Consider the following 26,848-nt stretch of genomic DNA (forward strand, 5'->3'; position numbering starts at 1 on the left):
TATATGGTATACTGTATACTGCAAATAGAAAACTACAGTACAATTATACAGTAGTTATTTCTAACATATCTTGGGTACCCTTGTGCGAGCTTCTGCTGGTGCCACTCTTATATTGGAGGAATAGTGTTTCTTCATTATGCTGATTGAGAAATCATTCATCCTTACTCCACAGTGTTAAGAATAAAAGCGACAGTGAATTATACACTTCTCTACCCCTAAGGGTGAGAACCCTTTTGGTTGGAGTCCCCTTAATACTGAGGGGAGGTAACAGAATTTGCTTGCAGAGGATACACAAGTATGAGTCTCCTACTATCCCTTTATAGCTTGCTATCCTAAACTATTTAATTAAAATACGACCTTGATATATTGTTTATCAGTGAGATAATCCATCGTTTACTCATTCTGTTTTCCTTTCTTTACAGGAGGAACACCAGATGTCATGTGTTGCAGTCTTCTGCAAAAGTAAGAGTAAGTGTTTTTACGGTTATAATGCATGCAGGTTTCATGCCCCCTGCAACATTATTTCCGAACCCCTACATTATTGGAACTCGCAGGCTTGCAAGGTATGTCGGACCTTAATGTCCGAGGGTTTCGAAAATCCCAAGTCGATAGAGACTAGGGATGCAGCTCGTTACAAATTACGCAACTGGGTGAGAGGTTTCCAGAAAATCTCTCCGGGACCTTACCTGCCTAATGACAGGATGCGTAGGATACTATTTCCAACAGCAAGTAAGGAAATAGTGGTACCCCAGACACGAGGTACATCTCCCGACGGCCAGATATCCTTTGGGAAGGAGGGCAGAAAGCGCCCACGGGAAGAAAGGGAGAATGTGGGGTTGGAATTGTTTCCGTCTATGCCGGCTCTAGAGCCAGCGACATTGATATCTCCGCCTTCTATCCCTCTATTAGATGGAATGGACGAGTTATGGCCCCAAGTGAAGAATCTAATAGAAAACTTGCGTAAACTGGATGAAAAGCAGGAAGCAAAATGCAAGGTAGAGCCTTGTAAAGCTCCACTTGTCGCTCCCCAGGGGTCATACAAATGACCCATAGATCAAGACCTTCCGACATGCTCCAAAACCAATCCCTGGAGGTTTGCGGAGCTGATGCCGATTTTAAACGGAAAACTCTACTTCTCAGAGAAGATGGGTGCTGTTCCTTTGGACAAAATCCAATTTTGGCCAAGCTTTGATGCTTTCCCTAACTGTTTCGTTCGACTGAAGTATGAACCAATGTCAAGAAAAGGAACGGAATCAAAGGAGGTTATGATTCTCGACTATGATAAAGCACAGGCTATCCTATCAAGTAGCATAAAAAAGGCGGGTTACTCGGTGTCGAAGGTATTCACACCAGGTAACAGGCACTCTCCCTTTCTTGCTCCTGCTTCAATTTCATTCCCCTTTACGGAGAAAGCATTTAAATATGTCTCTGAAGCAGTGGAGGCAGGTAGAGCATGTCCTGCACTCGAGGAGTGCGAGCCTCTGTCACTAGCCTTTCCCAGACAGAAGAAGAACTGGAAGGAAGCCCACTTAACCTTTTCAGTAGGAGGACTTGAGGCGGATGTCGCCAGTCGACAATTTAAGGAAAATCTCCCTAAATTATCCGAGTTCCTCTTACATAATGAACAAGAGACAAAGGAGAGACTTGCAGCCTCCCTATCTCTACAAAACTACATAGAGTTCTGTTCAACTCATCAAGATACACCAGACATGCTAAAGGTCTTAGCCAAAATACATATGGCTACCTTAGTAAAAGACCTTTATGCCTTTATAAAGGCCAGGAGAACATGTAGGGAGTTTGTGTTCGCTACCGCGACAACGAAACACGAAACAAGAAAGCTAATATCTTCCAACATCTGGGGTAAAGACCTCTTCCCAGACGAGGTAGTCAGGAAAGTGATTAAAAACGCCACCACAGAGAAAGTAGGACTTCTCCAAAAGTGGGGCATCCTTTCAAAAAGAAAGTCTTCCACGGTCAAAAGTGGGGCATCCTTTCAAAAAGAAAGTCTTCCACGGTTGTGGGTCCCAAACCTAAGAGGAAGACGGAAAGGTCTGGAAATTTACTTTGGGCTGTTCAACAACATCCCACAGTTGCAGTGACCGCGCTGCTACAGGCAGGTGGTTGAAAATATAATCCTACTGATCAATCGAAGCATAGAGATGCTTCTGGTAAGAGGGAAGTTCCTTTAGGATTGCTGGATCTTCGATCCTTGGGCCCATGGCCTAATCAAGATGGGATTAAGATGGGAGGTAGAGATGCCTCTACCACCATTTCCTCAACTCCTCCTATAATCCAAGCCCTCCTGGAGGAGTTTGCCTGAGAGCTCTAGAGCATACAGGTGGTAAGGAAACTATAGTCCGTCAAATTCAAGGGAAGGCCGTTGGGTGTCCACGAGAAGGACTCAAGAAAACTCAGTGTCATTCTGGACTTGTCGCCACTCAACAAGTCCAAATAAAACAATGAGTTCAGAATGTTAATCCTTCTGAACATAAGGACCCTGTTGCAAAAAGGGGTACTCGTAGTCTTACCAGACCTGAAAGTCGTCTATTGGCAACTTCCTGTCAATCACCCCCTCCCCTCCTATCTAGGATTCAAGTTACACAAGGTAACATATTTCCTAGTTAAGATACTTGTCGGACTAGACACAGTCCTAAATATCTTCACAAAGTTGACAGACACAGTCACGCAATAATTAAGCCTAGGAAAGGTTCAGGCAACAATGTTCCAGGACGAGAGGCTGGGGTGGGCAGCACTCAAGGTGGCTGGTCTATGAACATCCAAGGAAATGATCCGGTCCCTGGAACATCGCAGATGCAAGATAAGCTTCAAGAAGTCTCGATTCTCTCCAGCTCAAGAGTTTCAATGGCGAAAAAACCATTGAAGCCTGTGGTCACACCAACTCTCCTTTCCTTTGGGAATGTAAAAGGAGATTGCAAGGTCGGTCAACAGACTCTGGTAATCAGTCAGATTCCCAAAACACGAGCAGGGAGGAGCTCTGATCTCTCTCCAGTTCACAATAGAGACAGACCCAGTGCTAAGAGCACTGCTGCAAGATGCGTTAAGAGTCTGGAGAAACTATGCATCAAACGCTCGAAGAGATCTAAAGAGACTGGTATTGGTCCTTCCTTAATCGCTTCCCTAACAAAGGTCAAAGCCCGAAAGTCCCAAGACCATGTTGGTCCAGTCACGAGTGGGGAAACTCTCTCCACGCAGATCAGACTGCCTGCGGCTGATCTGGGACTCCGAAGCGATGATGAGACGCTGCAATCGATGATGCTAGAGAACGTCTCATACAGTCTAGGTGTAGTTAACCATCCCTTCCCTAAAGGGATGGCACCTGTCAGCAGTTCATGTATAATTAACCCGCAATGTGACAGTGGATGCTCTGCTTGGGCTCAAGCCGATAGAGCTAGAATGGTCCACGGACGCAGACCCATACTCTCCCAGATGGGAACAAGTCCCCGAACTGCAGTCCAACCTCTTCATTACGAGCATTGTTAAGGAACTACCTCGATACATAGCCCCATACGAGGATCCTCTAATAGAAATGACAGACATCATGTCTCTGGAATGGAAGGGATAGACTTAGGATTTCCAGTTCATCCCATCCAATCACCTGCTGAAGGTCCTCAACATGCTGAGATCCTTCCAGAGAGGAGTAGCTCTGTTGGCTCCCAAGTAGCCCAAGAGCAATCTGTCCTCTTTGTGGAAGGAACGGAGGCGAAGGCTGTCCCTAGTTCTGAACCCAGGACTATTTCAGAAGGTTCAGAGATTAATTGCCTTCGATTTATCACAGAGAACCCGAACCTTTCATTGCATGATTTTCTTGCCCTAGTGGTTAGAAAAACATTTGGGATCTCCAAAGGCAATATAGAATTCTTATAAGAATACAAGTCTAAGTCAACTAGAAGACAATATGAGTCATCATGGAAAAAGTGGGTTACTTTCGTAAAGGCAAAAGGACCGAAAGAGATTTCAATGAACTTCTGTCTGTCTTTCTTTATCCATCTTCATAACAAAGGTCTGGCGGCCAACACGATAACTACGTGCAAGTCAGCCTTGACTAGACCTCTTCTATATACCTTCCAAGTGGATTTGGCGAATGAGATCTTTAATTAGATCCCGAAGGCATGTGCAAGGCTTAGGCCTGCACCACCACCAAAGCCCATCTCTTGGTCTTTGGACAAGGTCCTACATTATGCCTCCTCCGTGAACAATGAAGATTGTTCGCTTAAGGATCTAACCCAAAAGGTTATTTTTCTGTTCGCTATAGCCTCAGGGGCTAGAGTTAGTGAAATAGTGGCCCTATCTAGAGATGAGGGCCACATTCAGTTCGCAAAAGCAGGAGAACTGAATCTCTTCCCTGATCCATCCTTTCTCGCTAAGAATGAGCTACCCACTAAAAGGTGGGGTCCCTGGAGAATCTGCCCTCTGAAGGAAGATGTCTCTCTATGTCCAGTAGAGTGTCTAAAGGTCTATCTTCATAGAACTTCAGACTTAAGGGGAAGACAGCTCTTTAAAGGAAAAACCTCTGGATCAAACTTATCACTAAAACAACAGTGGGCGAAGCTCACCTACTTTATTCGTAGAGCGGATCCTGACAGTACTCCCGCAGGTCATGATCCGAGAAAAATTGCTTCATCACTGAACTTCTTTCAGTATATGGACTTTGAGCATCTTCGTTCATACACCGGATGGAAATCATCCAGATTGTTTTACAAACACTATGCGAAACAGGTCCATGAACTAAAGCACTATGTAGTGGCGGCAGGTAGTGTATTAAAGCCTGCCCCTAATTACTATCATAAACAGTTAATTGCTTGGGACTTCGAATGTCCTCACTCATATACTGGATGAGAATCATCCAGTGTGTTCTACAAACACTATGCTAAGCTGGTCCATGAACTGAAGCATTATGTGGTGACGTCGGGTAGAGCATTTAACCTGCCGTATAATTCTGCGATGAACAGCTAATTGACTGGGACTGTCAATTAAAGGGAGAAGGGGTCATCTCTTTTAGTGTGACCTCCTTTGAATAAGTGTTACTATGGTGACACTAACTCTGTTCAAAATCCCAGGTGTCGAATTATACAGATAGCACTAGTGCCGTGTGTACGTAGTACACAGTGTCGATAGAAGGTAACCGGTACGGAAGTTATGAGGAGAAATTTTATTATAAATTTTCTTCAATCTGAGAGTGGCACTCATCATTTCTTTCTTCTCAAGAAAGAAATATAATCTCTGTACATGTTACATGTATAATTCCGTTATCATGCTACATTCGTTTTACTTGTTAATTCACTTAGTCATTTATCAAAAATAAGTGTCTATTAGAATGTAATTGCATCCTAGTTCGCCCGACAATGGCATGATTAAAAGACCAGAGTATGTACTCTTCATATATTTGTAGGTTCACAAACAATGGATATAAGAAACAATGATAAGTATTCGGCAATATACACAAACTACGAGATGGTTTGTATATTCAGTGTATTCTTATGTTTGTTCATAGAATATATGCTAACCTTGAGACCCCTTTTCTACTGTCTAGAATGACTCTTCCCTGTAAGGGGCAGGAAGCACTAACATCGTGTATGATTAGTGATAATGACGGATAACGGTAACGTCATTTGTCTCGATTGGTCCAAAGGATCATAAAAAATGTTGTCCCAAGGTTAGGGCACTGATGAAAATCCACAGATACATGAATGCTCTGGTACACTTCCATCAGGACGACATGGCTTGAGCCCAAAAAACGGATTTTGAGCAAAGCAAAAAATCTATTTTTGGGTGAGATCGCCATGTTGTCCTGATCGACCCACCCTTCTTTTCTAAAAGAAAAGATCTTCACAGTATCCATCCCGAAGTACTGTATCAGTAGCACCATGCTCAATGCTACAAGGAATGTCCGCCATCTTGGAGATGGTGCTGTTGTGGTGGTCAATAGTAGTACGAGAACTGGGGTAACCTTGATACGGCTCACCTTCTATTCTGCCACATCCCCCTCGAAGCGTAAATGCTATAAGGGGTGCAGATTGCTATGTGGCGTGTCAAGAATACGTCCTCTGATATTATGCAATATCCTTGAGAGAAAATTTAAGGATATTCACTCAAGGAGTTAGAATTCTGGGACCTGAAGGTTTAATTCTCTGGGAATATTACTGAAGTAACATATATCCCTTAGGAAGCTACTTTAGGAACTTCCATCAGGACGACATGGCGATCTCACTCAAAAATAGATTTTTCGCTTTGCTCAAAATCCGTTTTAACTGAAAGGTTATGAAACTTATTTACTGTACAAAAAAAAAAAAAAATAATGATTAAAGAATTACCTGAAACATAAAATACTGTATATAAAAAAATTGTAACCATAATTTTCATATTTTTTAAGTCCCTAGCAATACATTAATTATTTTTGAAAAATAAATAAGTGATCTATATTATCTTTTTCTAGACCACTAGTAGCCATGATACACTCAAATACCACTAACTTTCAAAATATTGATAGAGAAACAAGAATAATAGTTACTAAGAGTGTGGGTTTTTATGCAAAATCCACACACTACATTTTTAAATATGATAAAACTTAGTAGCAAAGATAAAACCTAAAACAAAACTTCAACTGCAAACTTAATTACAGTAAAAATAGTGCAGGCTATTATGCAGCATGTGAAAGTTTTGACAATGAAGTACTGTATTATTATATGTACAGATAAATCTTAATGGTCATATTCTTTGAGTAAAATAAAAATCCCTCGGGTATCTTTTATAATGACTTTCTGTATACTGAAAACTTTTACTTTCAAAATTTTAAATCTCTTACCGTATTAGTAATAACATAGGGCGAGGTAAATCCTGTAGAATGTCATTAATTTGATCAAATCTGTTAGCTGCCATTTCTTGCATATATTCTAATTCAGCTACACTTAAAATATTTGCTATGGCTTTTAAGCCCTGGGCTCCAACCGGGCGTTGCATGAGCATTTCCCCAAAAAGTAAGTAGTCTGGAAGTTTTTGAAAAAGACTCTGACTCAATGACATCCTTAAAAATCAGTTTAAATGTTAGGATACAAACAATCTGACCTTTGTAAATCTAAACCATAACAATATTCAGTGTGAAAATCTGACAATTTATATTTGGTCCCTAATTACAAGACAAATTATTATTATTATTATTATTATTATTATATGGAATTGGTGGAAGGTTGTTGCAAGCAGTGAAGTTTCCATGTAGGTAGTATAGCATGTGTTAGGATAAGAAATTGAGAGCAAATGGTTTCCAGTGAGAGATGGTCTGAGACAAGGATGTGTGATGTCATCATGGTTGTTCAATTTGTTTGTTGATGGAGTGGTGAGAGAGGTGAATGCTCGAGTGCTGGGTCGAGGATTGAAACTGATAGATGAGAGTGCTCATAAATGGGAGGTAAATCAGTTGTTGTTTGCGGATGATAATATACTGGTTGCAGACTCCGAAAAGAAGCTTGGTCGATTAGTGACAGAGTTTGGAAGGGTATGTGAGGGAAGGAAGTTGAGAGTTAATGTGGGAAGAGTAAGGTTATGACATGCACGAGAAGGGAGGGTGGTGCGAGGTTGGAAGTCCTGTTAAATGGAGAGTTACTTGAAGAAGTATATCAGTTCAAGTACTTGTGGTCTGTTGTTGCTGCAAATGGTGGAGTGGAAACAGACATACATCAGAGAGTCTATTAAGGATGCAAAGTGTTGGGGGCAGTGAAGGGAGTGGTAAGGAATAGAGGGTTAGGCATGAATGAGAAGAGAGTTCTGTATGAGAAAGTGACTGTACCAAATGTGATGTATGGATTGGAGTTGTGGGGAATGAGAGTGACTGAGAGACAGAAATTGAATGTGTTCGAGATGAAGAGTCTGAGGAGTATGGCTGGTGTATCTCATTTAGATAGGGTTAGGAATGAAGTAATGAGGATGAAAATGGGTGTAAGAAATTATTTAGCAGCTAAAATGGATATGAATGTGTTGAGGTGGTTTGGCCATGTTGAGAGAATGGAAAATGGCTGTCTGCTAAAGAAGGTGATGAATGCAAGAGTTGATGGGAGAGGTACATGAGGAAGGCCAAACTTTGGGTAGGTGAATGGAGTGAAGAAAGCTCTGGGTAATAGGAGCATAGATGTGAGGGAGGCAAGAGAGCGTGCTAGAAATAGGAATGAATGGCGAGCGATTGTGACGCAGTTCCGGTGGACCCTGCTACTTCCTCCAGTCGCCTTGGTGGCTGCTGAGGTAGCAGCAGTAAGGGATTCAGAGTGCGAAACTTCATTTGCGGTGGATAACGGGGAAGGGTGGGTTGTGGCACCCTAGCAGTACCAGCCAAACTTGGCTGAATCTCTCGTAAGGCTGGGAGGAGCAGAGAGGAAAGGTCCCCTTTTGTTCCTTTGTTTTGATGTTGGCTGCCCCCCAAAATTGGGGAAAGTGCCTTGGTAAATATATAGATTACTTGATAAGCTACAACCCTAGTTAGAAAAGCAAGATGCTATAAGCCCTGGGGCTCCAACTGGTAAAATAGCCCAGTGAGGAAAGGTAACATGGAAAAATAAAATATTTTAAGAACAGTAACAACATTAAAATAAATATTTCCTTTATAAACTACAGTATAAATAATTCAAAAAAACTCCAGGGGAAGAGAAATATGATAGAATAGTGTGCCCGAGTGTACCCTCAAGCAAGAGAACTCTAACACAAAAATAATGTAAGTTATACTGTCTTACAGTATTCAGTACACATGAATCAAATTATACTGATGCATGTTTTTTACATAATATATCATTAAGAATATTCATCCATTAAATAAGAATAGAGAAGATTCTCAGCCTTTTATCTAAATGGTTAAAAGAAACTTCAGGTGATAAACTTTTTGCAAGTGATATAACTCACATACAGCAAAGCAATACTGTATACAGGTACTCTGCAGATTTTCACTAAGACTGTATATCAAATTGGGAGATGAGTGCTATCTAAAGATTTATGGTTTCTCGCTACACTATTGTAGTGTTCTAATACATGTCAGTAATATTTAGTTTACTAGGTATGAAATTTCAAGCATCAATGAAGCAGTATTCAAGAAAACAACTCAAGAGCTTATCGCACACTGCACTTCACGTTATGGTTGCTAATCCCTGCATATTGTAACATGATTGTTAACATATCAAAAATATATATGTTAAGCAGATTGCATAAAGTCCCATTTCAAGCTATTGTTTTTAATCCTACCATATTGTAACATGATTGTTAATATTATTATCATTATTATTATTACCTGCTAAGCTATAACCCTAGTTGGAAAAGCAGGATGCTATAAGCCCAGCGGCTTCAACAGGGAAAATGGCCCAGTGAGGAACGGAAAAAAGGAAAATAAAATATTCTAAAAAGAGTAACATTAAAATAAATATTTCCTATATAAACTATAAAAAATTAACAAAACAAGAGGAAGAGAAATAAGATAGAATAGTATGCTCGAGTGTACCCTCAAATATATATGTTGAGCAGATTGCATGAAGTCCCATTTCCAAAATCTACTTTACTCTTATTCTCTGACACTTATGGTCAATGAAATTCACCCGAATGTATCCAAAAAATAAAAATAGACTTTAAAAAAAAAAATGCCCACAAAAGTGAATTAATTCATAGGGACCACTAAAGCCAATGAATACTGTATAATCTATGCAATTTCAATTGGAGTTTGAAGTTCTGAAGGCAGTCTTTATATTAGATAACAACATACAGTACCCAATCAATGATGGTTAAGACATTTTAATTTTTTTCTTAAAAAGATTCCATGACAATTATAGTGAGCAATAAGGAAATAAGAGCAGAGTTGATAAAATTACCTCACCTGAAGTATACAAATACAGTCGAATCTCCCAATAATGGACTAACGGGGGAAGGGATGTTCATTACCAATGATAGTCCTTTGTATCTCAAGAAAATCAAAACAAATTGCATTGGCTACAACACACACACACACACACACACACACATATATATATATATATATATATATATATATATATATATATATATATATATATAAGGGATTTTGACAAAGGAAAAATCTATTTCTGGGCGAGAGACCTGTGCCGCCCAGTGAAATGCTCCTTTTACATCATTTCTAAGGTAAAAAATTCTATGAAATTACCAGAGAAAAAAGTTGTATAGGAATGCTAGGTTGAACTCAGCTCGCTCACCTTATAAGGTGCCAGTATAATAATACTGGGGCGTGATAAATCACAACCAGAGGTCTCGCACCATTTAGATATCTCCTCTCAATATCCCTGTTACAGCGAGGTGCCGTTCAACGCCCACCTCCGAACTCTACCACCAACAATCCAACCCACGCCAGTGACGTCACTCCTCATAGCACCCAAGTTTGGGGCCCATGATAGGAGGGAAGTCAGTGAGGGTTCACAGGACGGCACAGGTCTCTCGCCCAGAAATAGATTTTTCCTTCGTCAAAATCCCTTTTCTGGGCTCTACCTGTGTCGCTCCGTGATATAGTACCAGAGAAAAGGTCCCAAAACTTGGAACAATACCTGAAGGGGAAGTAATTAAATACAAAATAATACCAAAACATTGTTTAATCAAAGAAATAGGACATACAAGGTATCCCGTAAATAAATACTCTCAACATCAAGGAGGGATGGTAAATACAATTGTGGCAAAAATCCCAGACTAAGGGATGGCAGTCAAGGCAAGGTAAAATAATGATGCAAGATCAAAAATAATTAATAACCCTAAGGGTGAAATAACAAAAATCAACTCGTGGGAGAGTAAGACTATCAACAGGTATAACAAAAATCAACTCGTGGGAGAGTAAGACTATTAACAGGTATTATAAAAAACAAAGCACCATAAGGGTGTAGCTCAGGTAAAACAAAACCAAAACTAAGTAGGAACAATAGGTAAGGCAGGTAGGAGGAAGGGGGATAGAGCAAGACGTTGTGATTAAGACTCATTACCTTCAGGAGGAACCACATTCCCTGCTGCCACTGTAGCAAATTTTAGAGCTTCCAAAGGTTTTAAGTAGTGGCATTTAAAAACTTTAGGGGACTTCCAGCCTGTATATTTCATAAGCTCATCAAAGTTCATGTGGTGAAAGTAATTAACTGAAGTAGCTACTGCTCGTATATCATGGACGTGAGGGAATGACTCAGGGTTAGCCTGTTTAATAAAATAAAGAATCTGTTGTCTAATTCCTTTCAGGGTAATGGTTCCTCCATTTTCCCTAATGAATAAGGGCCCTGAGGACTTCATGGAAGTTCTATTTAAGTAGGCTTTCAGGGTGTTAACTGGACATGAGGATGGGTCCTGAGGAAGTGGAACAATCTTCCAGGAGGACCATCTGTTCTGGGGGTCCTCATTTTTAGCCAAGAAAACTCTGTCAGGGGAGAGAAGGACTTCCCCTGACGAGAGAAATTCAATATGACCTGGATCTCCAGTCAAAGCTGAAAGTTCTGAAATTCTGGCGCCAGAAGCTAGGCTCAATAGGAACAAGGTTTTCCTTAATAATGGTATGTAATTGCAAGATTCGTTAAGAGTGACAGAGGCCAGCTTAAGGACATCATTCAGAAACCAGGAAACTGAGCTAGGGCAAGTTGATGGTTTCAATCTGGCGCAGGCTCTCGGGATTGATGAGAAGTATGAATCCGTAAGGTCAATATTAAAACCAATATGGAAAATCTTTTTCAAGGCTGATTTAATTGTAGTAATTGTGTTGGCTGCTAGGCCTGATTCAAAGAGAGTTCTGAAGAAGGTTACTGTCAGATTCATAGTCATCGTCTCAACCTTTGAGTCCCTTAAAAACTTCGCAAGTTTTTTAACAACCGAATCATATTGTCGAAGGGTGGATTCCCTTTTATCCGATTCCAAAAACAAAGTAATTTGGGGATCATTATCTACACCTCTTTGGGTTGCAAATTTCATGAAGTCCATAAAGTTAGGGCACTCTGAATTCTTGAGGAAGCTAACACATAGCGAGTTTGTACTACTTGTGTTAGTATTGGATTGGGCATTTATCGAGGGTGGAGACCCAGTTCCACCAACAGGGGAAACCAATTGCTCTTGGGCCAGTTGGGGCTACTAGAGCCACTTGGCCTCTGAAAGTCCTGAGTTTGTCCAACACTTTCATCAATAGATTTATCGGAGGGAATAAGTAAATCTTCTTCCAAGTGTTCCAATCCAACGACATTGCGTCTGTGGCATAAGCCTGAGGGTCCAGGTTGGGGGCTACGTAACACTCTAGTTTGTGGTTGGACTCTGTTGCAAACAGGTCTACCTGGAGACCCGGGACCTGAGATAAGATCCATTTGAATGATTGTTGATCCAGTGACCATTCCGACTCCAGCAGAGTTGTCCTCGAAAGTGCGTCCACCACTACATTCCGCACCCCCGCTAGATGGACTACCGACAGATGCCACTGGTTCGATGCTGCCATGGAAAATATTGCTAACATGACGTGATTTATGTGGGCTGACTTGGAGCCTCCTCTGTTTATTCAGTGGACTATGACTGAGCTGTCTAGAACTAGTCTGATATGTTGGTTCTTGGCTGGGGTCAGTCGTTTTAGAGTAAGGAATACCGTCATGGCCTCTAGGACATTGATATGGAGTTGCCGGAATACAATCAACCATAGTCCCTGGACCTTCCTGTGCTGGGAGTATCCCCCCCCCAACCTGTTAAGGAGGCGTCTGTGTGAATGACGAGTCCTGGGGCCAGATATTGTAAGGGGACTGACTTTTGACCTTTGTCCATGGCCGAAGTCTCTTTCTCAGAATTGGTGGAAGTCGAGCTCTTTTGTCTCGATACTTCCCGGTTGCCCTGGAGCGCCATACTCGGTTTATGTCTTTCAGTTTGGCCTTCAGAACAATATCTGTCACGGAGGCGAACTGCAAGGAGCCCAGGATTCTCTCTTGATTTCTCCTGGACGTCAATTTGTCCCTGAGAAAACGTTTCATGTTCTTTGCTATTTCTGCCCTCTTGGTCTTCGGGAGACATAGCGTATGGGAACGTAGATCCCATTGTAATCCCAGCCATTGAAACTTGGTCTCTGGGACCAGGCGGGATTTTTCGAAGTTGACCTGGAACCCCAACTGTCGAAGGAAGTTTAACACTCTGTTTGTTGCCGTGAGGCAGTTCACGACGTTGTCTGACCAGATGAGAGCCAGTCGTCCAGGTAAGCTACTATTTGAATTCCCTGGGTTCGTAGTTCTTGGATTACTGTCTCATCCAGTTTGGTGAAGATCCTGGGCGCTATGTTGAGCCCAAATGGCATTACTTTGAATGCGTAGGCTTGGCTGCCTAGTTTGAAGCCTAGGAAAGGACGAAAATGCCTTGATATCAGAACGTGATAGTAGGCATCTGTAAGATCTATAGAGGTGGTGACGGCCCCACGGGGAAGCAAGATCTGCACCTGAGAGACGGTTAACATGTGGAACTTGTCGCATCGAATATAAGAATTCAGACGGGACAGGTCCAGGATTACTCTTCGCTTGTCTGAGTCTTTCTTTGGCACGCTGAACAAGCGACCTTGAAATTTTAAGTGATGAACCTTTTTGATTGCGTTCTTCTGCAATAGATCGTCTGCATATGAGACTAGCTCCTTCGTTGGAAGTTGATGGAAACTGGTTGGTGGAGGGGGCCCTTCTATCCAACTCCACCCCAGACCTTTGGAAATTATGCTGAAAGCCGAACTGCTGAACTTCTAACGATTCCGAAAGACGTAAGGTCTTCCCCCGACCTGAGGATCTTCAATGGGTCGTTGACGATTTGCCTCCTCGGCCTCCGCGGAATCCTTTGCCTCGGGTGAAAGCCCTTCCGCTACCCGTTACGAAAGGCACCTCTGGCACCTGAACCTCTGGCGCGTTGGTAACCCTGGAAGGCACCTTGGGTTTCGTTGGCGGGATTAAAGGCAGGGGAGGTAGCATACGAGGTCGTTGCTACCTGAGCCTGAGGGACCAACACATATTGCTGTTGAGGATGTCCCTTCGAAGTAGAAGGCTGGCTACCTTGCGACACTGGAGTGGTTTGAACCAACTGAAGTGGCTGCCGATTTTGAGAGGAATGGAAGGGCCTCAACCTCTTCCTGCCTCGAGCAAGGGTGCCAGCTGGCTCAAACTTTCGCTTGGGAACTAGGCACCACCTAACCTTGAGGCTTTGGTTTACCCTGGCAGCCTCGCTGAGGACGTTGTTAACCAGGTCCTCCGGGAACAAATCAGGACCCCAGACCGGGGCTTTAATGAGCCTGTTAGGCTCATGTCTGATGGTAGCTTCAGACAAGACATGTCTCCGGCAACGAAGTCTGGCTGCGAGGAAGTCGTACGCATCGGCCAGCAGAGTCTGAAGTAGAGATTTAGTTAAAACCTTAAAGAAGGGTTCCTCCTCGTACATGATGGAGGTCATCTCAGCCATAGTAGCTGAACTAATAGACCTGCTGAGCCTGCACCGGGCTTCGAATTCGAGGCAAATCAACGAGTCCGGAAGCCTGGGGAGACGCTCGCTGAACTGTGTGGAGGCACAGTCAGCGCTCAGTTTGCCTGTCGTGAAGGTGGCCGGGGCGTTATGCCAACACTCGTGGTCTCCTGGGAACAGGAGGGAGGTCAGGTCCGTTTCCCGTAGCTGCGGTAACGGTTCGTCCTCCTTGATGGCCTGATGGGCTAGGTCCATCATCTTGGTGACGCACGGAGTGGGGGTTTGCTCATCTACCACGAACATTCTGTAGGAGCTCTTGTGGGGTGTGAGCATAGTGTTCACACATTCCCACTCATTCAGTGTTCGAACCCAGGTAGACTGGGCTTGCTCCTTCGGGTAGATTACCGTCTCCTTGGGAACTTTGTCTAGCCGAACGAGAGCTTCCTCGGTCAAACGAGCAAAACCGGGGAAGGGGAATTGGAGGCCCGTCGGGTAGAACTCGAAGTCCTCGATTGGCCGGGTGCCACATCCCTCGATGTTCAGCATGCCATCTTTGAAAGGAGAGTGCAGAGCCATTCTCCATGGGTTGTTCTTCGTGAATTCCGGGAGCTTGGAGGCGTCCGGGATGGCGTACTGCTGCTGTTGCGGCAGTCCCGAACGCATGAGGCTTTCCACTAGACTCTCATTGTTCTGCATCCTCTCAGTGAGGGACGTCATCATGGACCCGATCTGAGTCAAAAGCTTGTTAGAAAAATCGTCCGGGTCAAAGGTAGCCACCGGGATGGTTACGGCGGCTGTCTTCGTTCTCGACCCATGAGAAGACGAAGATGCGACAGCTGAGTCTTTGGGGACTCTAGAGGAAGAAGTCTTGACAGACTTCGGAGATTTGGAAGACTTACAGGTCTTCAGCAAAGGCCTGCGTTGAGCCTTAACCTTCGGGGTAACTGGACGAGGCCTGATATCAGCCCCGTGTTTCCCCGGGAAGCCCTGAAAAGAAGAATGGGTAGAAGAAGAAGAGAAAGTCGGACTAAGGAGAGGAATCTTAGCCCGGGACCCACCTGCCTCACTCCCTACCTAGTTCCGGTTCGTTGAGGGCCATAGGCTCTATGTCGAGGTTAATAGCCACGACGTCCTCCACTATGGCTTCACCCATCACCTCCTGGTCTTCAGCTAAGAGCAAGACTTCCGTGATCTTAGCGATGATGGGGTCCGCCACATCCTTAGGGACTGCAGCCGAGGTCTTCGCGTTGGGGTAAATGAGGTTGCACCACTCTTCAGAGAGAACGTAAGGCTTCTTAGCCTTAACGCTGCGGGCGAACCCACCAACCCAGACCTTAAGGGTCGCCAGGGCTGAGGTCTTAGAAGACTGGGAGCTCTGAAAGAGAATAGACCATTACTAGTGGCAAGTGACTTAGACGGGGAAGTGTAAATATGTAGGTTTAGATATCTCCTTTGTGATAAACAGGATTATTTGATCAGAGGAAACAGTGGAAATACAGTAACAGGAAATGCCAAAGATTAAAACTATGTAAATCTAGACAGTAACGGCAGTTTCACATACCGAGTCCGAGGTGAGCGTTAAGACCAGCTTATAGCAGACTTCACAGTTGTCCGGATGCCAGACGGTCAAGTCATCCACTAGGACAGCACAGTGGGCGTGCGACCTACATACGTCGTGGCCGCACGCTTGTTGAAGTACCGCCGCACAGGCTGTCATCTTACAGCGGACCACCTGTAAAATAAAGATACACAAGTATCCCATAGTAGGTAAGGATCCCAAGAGGAGACCGGAGGCTCCGGGTACTAAAAATAAACCGGCATCAGCCGGGCTAGGGCTAGGAATAACATTCTAAACTGTAAGAGTAATCGGTAGAAAACACTTAGTAAAGGTAAAATGCAAATAAATCAAATCCGTATAGCTATGATCATTCAAAAGAGCATCGTCGAGTAAAGAAGACAATGATACAGTATAATGATATGGGTAATGGTTATACCGTTGGCTCCGGGAAGGCAACTGAGGTAGACCCAGGGGTCACAGCTAGCCTACCAGGGTAGGCGGTTCAAAAAGGGGAGGGGGGGAGGAGGGGGAGAGTCAGAGACTCACCGCCAGTCACAAGGACCTTAACAAAGCAAAAAACCCAAAAATCGACAAAGCTTGACAAAGCTCGAAAGCTAAAACTTACAGAATTCCTTGCTAATAAAAAAGGGGCAAACATCGTGTGGGTTCCGTGGGATGCGGAACATCACGGGGGGAATCCTATTGACTGGGTCCCGTGGGGTGCGGAACGTCACGGGGGGAATCACGCTGGAAAAACCCAAAGCATAGCTGAAATCACCCCAGCCGATCGATGGCCAATCAGAGCGGCGGAGAAAAAACGGCTACGAAAGGGCAGGGAGTAAGTGTAAATAGGATAACAAGCCTCGCTAGTGTTCTTAGCTCCAACTGGGGGAAGGAGTCAGTAGGTACCCCGGGAGGGGGGGGAGGTGACTGGGGAACGAGAGGACTCGACCCCTAATGCAAAACAGCTGACTCCAAGTCTCATAGAGACGAGAGGTATCAATGGAGTGGGGATGGGGTAGGCGGGGTGGGGGTGGGGGGGTCGGCGGCATACCACGAAGGTGGACGGGAGGATGCAGCGAGAACAAGCCAATGAAGGGGCAGAAGGCGATCACGTGGGACAGGGAGACCAGGCGTACCACCCTGGCCGACGAACCACGAAAATAACAACGGAATGATCATAAACGGATAAATGAATAAAGTAACATAATATGTTATAATGAACTAGGGAAGGCATGCAGCTAAAATAAGATAGTAAGAGAGGGACGCAGGGGAAAGAGGCAGGGGAAAACGAGCCGAGCCCTCCAGCGCGGGTAAGTACCGAGCATACCCCGAAGGTGGACGGGAGGATGCAGCAAGAACAAGCCAATGAAGGGGCAGAAGGCGATCACGTGGGACAGGGAGACCAGGCGTATCAACCTGGCCGACGAACCACGAAAATAACAACGGAATGATCATAAACGGATAAATGAATAAAGTAACATATGATATAATGAACTAGGTAAGGCATGCAGCTAAAATAAGATAGTAAGAGAGGGACGCAAGGGAAAGAGGCCGGGGAAAAACGAGTCGAGCCCTCCAGCACGGGTAAGTACCGAGCTGGACAGGGGGGCCAACATAACACTATATCAGGTAGATGCCGATCGATAGGATAACACAAATAATTAAAACTAAAACTGCCTCGCGAGAGTCTCACTCAAACTAAAGCAAAATAACTAGGTGGTAAAGATAAAAAACACTGGGTAAAAAACGCAATAACGCGAAGTAACCAACTAGGGAGCGCCCGAAGGCGAGCAGGCATGCCAACCTAAGATCAAAACTATGATACGTAGTGTAATATCATAACGCATAATATCATAATCATGTAATAATAATATAACACAGGGTGTGATCGGTGATAAAACCCAGCGAAAAGGTTCGAAATGAAAAACAATCAGTATAGAAGACTAATTGTAAGGCGTAAGAACGAGTGAAAGGAGGTAGCCAGCCAGCATGGCGGCCGTGAAGCGGGGCCGACGAATGGTAAACAATAAAAGACTGTGATAGAAATAAAAATAAGGGCAAGGCTACCTCCAAAGACTCAAAACTCATAGATCTGGTACTTAACTTAGATGGGGAGACAGTAGAATCCGACATCATGTACAAAATCCTGGGTAAACACCGAAAAACACCGCAGAGAAAAACACAAGTGCGAACAAGCAAGTGCTATGAAAAGGAGTGACGTCACTGGCGTGGGTTGGATTGTTGGTAGTAGAGTTCGGAGGTGGGTGTTGAACGGCACCTCACTGTAACAGGGATATTGAGAGGAGATATCTAAATGGTGCGAGACCTCTGGTTGTGATTTATCCCGCCCCAGTATTATTATACCGACACCTTATAAGGTGAGCGAGCTGGGTTCAACCTAGCATTCCTATACAACTTTTTTCTCTGGTAATTTCATAGCAGTTTTTACCTTAGAAATGATGTAAAAGGTGCATTTCACGGAGCGGCACAGGTAGAGCCCAGAAATATACGTATATATACATATATACAGATACATATATATATACATATATACATATATATATATATATATATATATATATATATATATACATATATACACACATATATATATATATATATATATATATATATATATATATACATATATATATATATATATATATATATATATATATATACATATATATATATATATATATATATATATATATATATATATATATATATATATATATATATATATATAAGAGTGTGTGTATATACAATATATATATATATATATATATATATATATATATATACACACATAAATATATATATATCTATATAACATATATATATATGTATATACATATATATATATATATATATATATATATACACATAAATATATATATCTATATAACATATATATATATATATATATATATATATATATACACACATATATATATACCTATATAACATATATATATATATATATATATATATATATATATATATATATATATATATACAGGCACATCTATATAATAATATATATACATATACAATAAATATATGTATATATACATATAAATATATATTTATATGTGTGTATATATATATATATATATGTATATATATATATATATATATATATATATATATATATATATATATATATATATATAGACATACTGTATATATCCAAGTAACATCAAAACAAGCAGCTGAAATTAACAGGCTTTTGTTTTTAACTGTCGTGTGGTATAATTAAGATGACTTCAAGCATGACTAAATCAAATCAAACTGAGTTTTGTACCCAAAAACACTGGTGAGTAATATAAGAACAACTAGGCCTACTACTACTTTTACTCTATTAAAATCACACCATAAATTGTACACTATACAAGAATACTTTTTTTGTACATAAGTAAATAAATATAAATATTGTCTATATTTGTGTATAAGACAACCTTTAGATAGAACGAGGTGAAAAATAAAGGCAAATTTTAATTAATTTATCTTGTATCTGTAGTAAAAGGCGACTGCTAAATTATGAAACCATCTGTGTAGGCCGGTAAGCTAGGTTTGATTTTGTTAAGATGTTATTACAAATCTATTTTTCAATTAATACTTGCTTAGAAATTCAAAATATATTAAAGAGGCAATTTTATATTACATTATCCCTTCATATGATGCCCAGTGTTCATGTTTCATTGCCAATCACAATGAACAAATGTATTTACATACCCAAGTAACTACCAACAATACTAATAGCTTTTAGTAAACTGTATAAAAACTGTTAATAATTAAAAGATGGTTTGAATAAGTTTAGAAATTATATTATGAATACTCTTGATTTACGTTATATGTGCGCATATTCCAGATAGTTGTAGCCTAAATCAGCTGACGATGTTTACATGTTCTCAGCTAGGCTCGAATATGTAATTTCCAAACTTATTCAAATCATCTTATAATAAATAAGGTACAAATGCCAATATGTTGTAGATTACCATAGTTTACATACAGTTTACCATAAGCTATTATTGTCATTTGTTATCAACTGGTGTAAATTTTCCATTCATTTACTAGGTTTGGCAATGGAAGTAGCAAAATAATTGTTTTTCTTTAGGCCATCATAATGTAGGAAGAACATAATACAGAAATGGATTAATCTTGTTTATTTAGAATTAATAATGATGCAGTAACTAAAACATTTGTAAAAACAGAATTTTTACAAATATTAAGAATACTACCTGTTATTTGTGTGAGTACATATTACCGAGAGCATTCGCTTGAAATCAGATGATTTCACTGATACGCGGCAGAATTATTCATGGAATATGCTATTTATTATGAAGATATGCTAAAAAAAATAAGGTAAAAAGGGTTTAATTACCTTTGTATGGATAATTATACAGTAAATAAATATAAATATGTAACTATGTACTTTTTACAGTGACCTTTGCCAATCCAACACTGCTCTGGTTATCTTTGCAAGGTTCTACTGTGCTGTACTTCACTAGAGTTTAATGTGTTTGTGTGTGTTTGGCTAACATATTTATAACAGTACAAATATATAACATGACAATCAACAGACAGAAGTACTACTATTACCATTACTAGAAGACAATACTATTACCATTATTACAAGACAACCTCCAAACCCAGTTGGAAAACCAGAATGCTACAGGCTCAAGGCCTCCAAATGTAAAATAATCCAGAACAGGAAAAGAAAAGGAATAATAATGTATCAACTATAGAAGAGTGAAAAAGTTATAAAAAATTAAGAAAAATGACAATATTAAACACGTAACCAATACACTATGAAACAACTCTTGTGTCAACCTGCTCAACAAAAAGGGATTTGTACCAAGTTTGTACTTCAGAAAATTCACCAATTCATTGATTCTAAATAAAGATAATTCTAGTTTGGTTATAGTTAGAATAAAATTAATGGAATACTGTGCAGTGTTCATCCTTAACAAAGGCAAAGCTGTTGGAACTAACTGCATATTTAGTTCTATGGAAAATTTTATATTGCTTGCACAATTAGATAATTCCAGAGATTTATTTCCAAATTAGGAAAAGGGAATTTAATAAAATATCTCAAGGTTTTGCATAACATTTCAAGATGTAGTCAGTTAAGACCAAGCCGACCAACATTCAAAACATGGTAGAACAAAATAATTTAAAAGATTTTTCAGGTTCACAAATTAAACTTTCTAATCATACCAAATCATTTTGTAATTAAGAAGATGATGGTCAGATACATTCATTGAAAGAGAATATGCTACCAAAAAGACACGTAGTATTTTAAATGAGCTGTATGCTGTTAAAGAAACATTGTCAATCAAAATATTTTGCGGAGGATTCTATGTCCGAGAATATGGATATTATTAGGAGAATCCACAACCACACATCTGCACTTAGATGATATCAATGCAGAGTAGCATCATCTGCATAAGAAAATTGTTTTCAAGGCTAAAAACAACATAAAGAACAGGATATCCCGACCCTTGTTAATTGGTTACAATAAAGTTTCTGGGCTTAAAGTAAAAAATATATCTCACAATATTTAAGTATTCCAGGGTGCTTTTGTTACAGTACTTATGTACCCTGTATTCTTAGATACCCTGAGAGTACAACAGTGACATACTGACCCGCTATGGAAAAAGATATCAAATTCAAATAACACTCGATAGTTCCAATGTATAATCAACTTTCTGTGCTCAGTGTGGCTGCTTTCACAATTCACAGTCTGAGTTTAAAATTTGAATACTGTATAAAATTAAAGTGTGTTTTGCACATGCAAACAATCATAGTGGGGGTTTTCTATACATTCTTAGCAAAAATTAAGATGAATCTGTTACCAAAGGTAGGAAAAGACTAACATAAACATATGCAAGACTTCCTTCATTTGTGCATACATAAAGTACACAACAGGAAAAAAAGGGATATTAGCAATAGACTTTTGAGGGGTCTGCTGTGAGTGGCAATGATTCCCGAGAGCTATGGATCAGATCTTCAAATTTTTGCTCTGCACACAGTCATCCACTTAGACTTGAAGTGTGAAGCTGTCCAATGCAAACAACTACTTTGATACAAAAGAAAATGACAGCATTTCATTTGTCGAGATTAGTGACAACATAAATACCTAAAGATCTGTAGTGCCCTACTGGGCATCAAGCTAGTTGGATCTCAATCTGTCACCATGCAATTTTGTTTAACGAAGTTACCTTCTTTCTTTTTACTGCATTTTATGCTAATTAGGCACGAATGTACTAAACAAGTAATGTTAGTCTCTAACTACATAATCATAGTATGTTTTTGACAACCAAATTATTATTTGACTCCCAATAATGATTAGTTTTCTCTATCATACTTATACAATAGTTTTGATCTCATAAAAAAAACTGTAATGAAGTATTTGCAAAAAAATAGTTGATCTCTTTCATTCAGTTCTGACAGAGCATCAAGAACTATTTGCTGACAACTTAAACATATAATTTTAGAACTGCAAACCAAATTCTATTAATATTGTATGTTATGAATAAAGCCCACAACAAAATTCTATACTTTTATATATCTTTTTAAAGAAACTATTTAATCATTTACTCTATCATTCACAATAATTCCTTAAAATTAACCAGAATACTAAATAACCCCTCAGGTTCCAGTACTTAGCGTCAAGCCTAAATCTCTTATTACCTTTCAAATTACAGTGCAGTGCTGTATAATCATTAGCATTGATAAAATCAAACTAATAAGTCAATAACCAATATTGTTTTCGCAATCATTTTTTTTTTTTTGTGAAAATCAACTTTCTTCCTGTTTATCTAGTATGTAAAGAATGTAAATAACTTCCACATACTGCAAAATAGCCAATAAAACATATCAGTCTTAATGTGAAAGGTCTTCTTTTGACCTAAGAGAACTAATTTATATCTACTAAGAATGAGAACCTTTATATCATTACATTGCTAACAAAACAGAACTTGAGTTACATCATGTCACATTTACCGATGATATAACAAAGGTTATAAAATTGCCTAGATTTCTCAGGTACTGTATATGCACTTTCCCAAACTGGTGATCAATAACAACAACAAAAAACTAGCACAAAGCATGCAACAAAATGAAAGACAAAAGGGAGACTTAAATATGAGAAATTCACTTGAATACTGAATTACAACACTCATACATACATTGGCATTGTATTTTGAATGCAACAGATGATCTTAACTCTCTCATCACATTCTCCCTTGTACAGTACTGTACTGTACCTTATAATGAATGCTCACACAAACCTAGTAAGAAATAACCCCTAAATAAAAACCTCAGAAACACTTCTTAAAATAATGTTGACATCTATGCAGTAAACCCTGAACTGGGATTAAATTTGCTTACCTTTATAAGCCTATTGGGATGCTAAGAAATAGGCCTTCAAGTCAATGTGATACTGTGATATTCTCACCATTAGTAGGAAGGAGAAAATTTAACCTGAACATTGTTGAATTTGTAAACTTACTTGTTATATGCCCCACTCTATTATACAAGGCAAGTACATAACTAGAAGTGTGCATCTAAAATAACTTAATTAGTACAATGTTCAGATCTTGAATAACGGTTATTCTTGCAATGCGCTAAAGAAAAAGAAACAGGCAAGATGGCAGAAGTATGTGCATACAAGCCAAAGTAGTACTGAAAGCAAAGAGAATAAGCAGGCAAAAACTACACTTAAGAAACTTCAAATTTCCATTAGTATACACACCACTACTGCTATACTGTACTCTTTCTGTAAAGTAACTGTCAAAAAATATAAGGTTTACTTTTTAGTCTAGCTTAAATTGCTGACCCCTTTTAGATGATGTTTAGGCTAGCATAGCGTAAGGTCTATCGCAAAGGATGGCCTAATGCAGTATATAAATGTTTACTCTACTGATGGTCACAACACAGATATTTTATTGATAGCTTTCATTGGTCAGCTGCCATAATACATTTAGAAAATGGGCATTATACCTGAGTAGGCTAAATTTTTAATATTCTGTGTATAAAGATATATAATTTTAGTTAAAAGTGTCTAACTTTAGTTAGGTTAGGTAGGAGTGGGGAACTGACTGGTTTCAAAAGCCTTTAAATGAAAATTTTATATATTTTATATATTTGACTTTTATCAATAGGGGAAATAAAAATGGAAAAATGAATGCGTAACCCCTCTGTATTTTTAGACTGCTTTTATAGTATGTTCACTATCACAAGGCTTTTTATTGTGAATGTACTAACATGTTTGGAGTGGAAATATTTTTTGCCCTTCCCCAAAGGTTTGTAATGGAGGTGGAGGTGCTAGCATGTTAAATTTTCCTTCCATGTAACTAGATTCTCCTCCCTGTATGGAATGATGGAAAAAGGAGAGGGCAGATTATTTTTTTTGAAGGACCTTCTTAGTGGGAAGAATCACTATGGAAATAGGTATTACAGGTGGGGAGGGTTACTTGAATTGAACCTTGTATGAGATATACAATCCTTTTCTTATTCATTGGCTTTTGAACCAAGGTTTCAACTTACGCGTAGTTGGGGAAAAAAGAGTACGACCTAGTTGTGGCTCCATTTTTTTTTCCTATATTCGTCAAAGTGGCCACTGTCTATTTGATAGTTAGAAAAAAATTTTTATTTGTCTGGGTCTTTTGATTACTGTACTTTGGCTAACTTTGATGTGGAGGTAGTAAAAACCAATAATAAATAATGATAACAAAATTGGTCATAAAACGTAAGTGATATAACCTAGATGACAGAGTACCAGATGGGCAAAATTAACTTGAAAACTACCGAAGCGAACAATACCCAAAATGGCTGCCGATACCCAGGCAGACCAACCGCTTCCAAAACTAAAATCCACAATACTGGAAATAGAACAAATGCCCGGTACTGAAAAAACTGTCAAAACAAACTATGGTACTTAACATTGGTAAAGGTGTAGTAGCAACGTCAGTCATGTTGAATTAACGACAATCACTTGCAAAAAAACACTGAGCAAAACACTTATAGACTTTGCGGGCAAGTCCAAAACAGAAGGATGATCTGGAGAGCGCGAGTAGTAGGTGTCGGTGGGTAGCCCAACTGTATTCTCTAGGGCCTGCCACGGCCCTCCCCTTTGATGAAGGGATTATCTAAATGGAAGACAGCCTGTGAATAGTGGTTTTCACGCGCCCTTGTTAAATACACGACACCAACAAGGTGTTCGCGCGAGGGTAGTAACCTCTGCATTCCATGCTTTTATCTTTCTCTAGTATATTTAGAAGATTTATATTAGAAAAGTGTAAGAAGGACCCTTTTCACCGGGCGTCACAGGTCTCTCCCCAAATAGATTTTTCCTTCATCAAAATCCCTTTTGTTTGTATTTCTGTCTGTGTGTTTGTGATTCGCATACCTCAAATACATTTGACAGAATCTCATGGAAATTGGTGGGATGATTGGCAATGATCCAAGGACAATTTGATTAGGTTTTGGGAGTGATTGTGCAAAAAGTCCATGCCAAGGTCACAAAAAAGTAAAAATGTTTCTTTGTCACATGGTTGCCAATTTTCATCTCATTTGCAGGAAACTAGTACCAAAATGTGGTTAATTTAATTGCCTATCTTATGATATGAACATGATACAGTACTGTATAGTGATGTCATTACCCTTGTTTATTGTTGTTTGTATGTATTTGTTTGTGATTCACATAACTCAAAAACTATTTAACTGAATCTCAAGAAATTTGGTGGAATGATTGGACATGATCCGAGGACAATTTCATTGGATTTTGTAAAGATTAGGTCAAAGGTCAAAGTCAAGAAAAAGTCAAAATCGTCTTCTTGCTATAACACGGTCAATTTCTATCGGATTTGTTTAAAACTAGTGCCAAAATATACATAACTCAATTGCCTATCTGATATACAAAGGTATGCGATCTACTGAGTGCCTGTTCTAGTTTTATATTGAGTTTCTCTTTACTTTTCTTTGTATTTGAAGATGATTGAATCTTGCATTGATATGCTTTTATCACCCCCATTTCAAAATTACCAAGTGTTTCAGCTCAGAAGGGGTTCATCCAGGTCTAAAGTGTTGCCTTTTAACCTTAATATTACCCTAAGCTTGTTCACAAAGTTAACTTAGTGATCAAACTTTTGTTACAAGAAATTCAGACCATTGCCTATTTACACTACTGCCTACTTTGAGCAGAGATAAAAGAATTATGCCTAGGGTACACAAATCAAATCTTGGAAGTTCTTCATGTCTGGGTTTCCTGATCAACTTCACAACATCAATAGTTCCCAGAAGGATATTTCAGTGGCTAGGTCTGCAATGGAATATGACAAAAACAACTCTAAGCTTACCAAAAGCAATTCAACCTCAGCAAAGAGTTCTATTCAAGGTAAATTTCTTTCTTTGGCGTCTCTTCTCCAGACAGGTCTTGGGTCTTCAATTTGCTTTAATAATTTATCTAGTTCTGACAAAAAGGTTGAAGGACCTCAATTGAGATGGGAAGAGAGTGGCAGGGAAAAGGTTTTGAAACAATTGGACCCAGTTACTCAATTGCTACAAATTAATTTTCAAGCCATGGACCTCCCCAAAGGCCCTATCCATGTCAGTTCTATTAGTCCCTACACCCAATATCCATAACTCTTCATACAGAAGCACCTAGGTCAGGTTAGAGAGTTCATTCAGAGATGTTTGTGTTTTGGAAATAGTCCCCACAGTTTGCAGTATATCATTTCACAATGTGTAGGAACTAATGGTGGTTTCCCTGATGCTGAAAAGACTTAATCCAAGAAGCAACCCTCCTATCAAGATTTTTATAGCCAACCAGACAGCAGTCTGTTGCTG

The 26,848-nt window shown here is 39.9% G+C and overlaps 1 protein-coding gene across 1 annotated transcript in view; it reads right to left on the minus strand.

Annotated features, from left to right (window-relative positions):
• Adck5 (aarF domain containing kinase 5) overlaps positions 1 to 26,848 on the minus strand; it is a 231,500-nt gene that overhangs the window by 34,333 nt on the left and 170,319 nt on the right. The window lies entirely within an intron of this gene.

The sequence above is a fragment of the Palaemon carinicauda genome, chromosome 3 (genome assembly GCF_036898095.1).
Source record: "Palaemon carinicauda isolate YSFRI2023 chromosome 3, ASM3689809v2, whole genome shotgun sequence".
Classification (NCBI taxonomy): domain Eukaryota; kingdom Metazoa; phylum Arthropoda; class Malacostraca; order Decapoda; family Palaemonidae; genus Palaemon; species Palaemon carinicauda.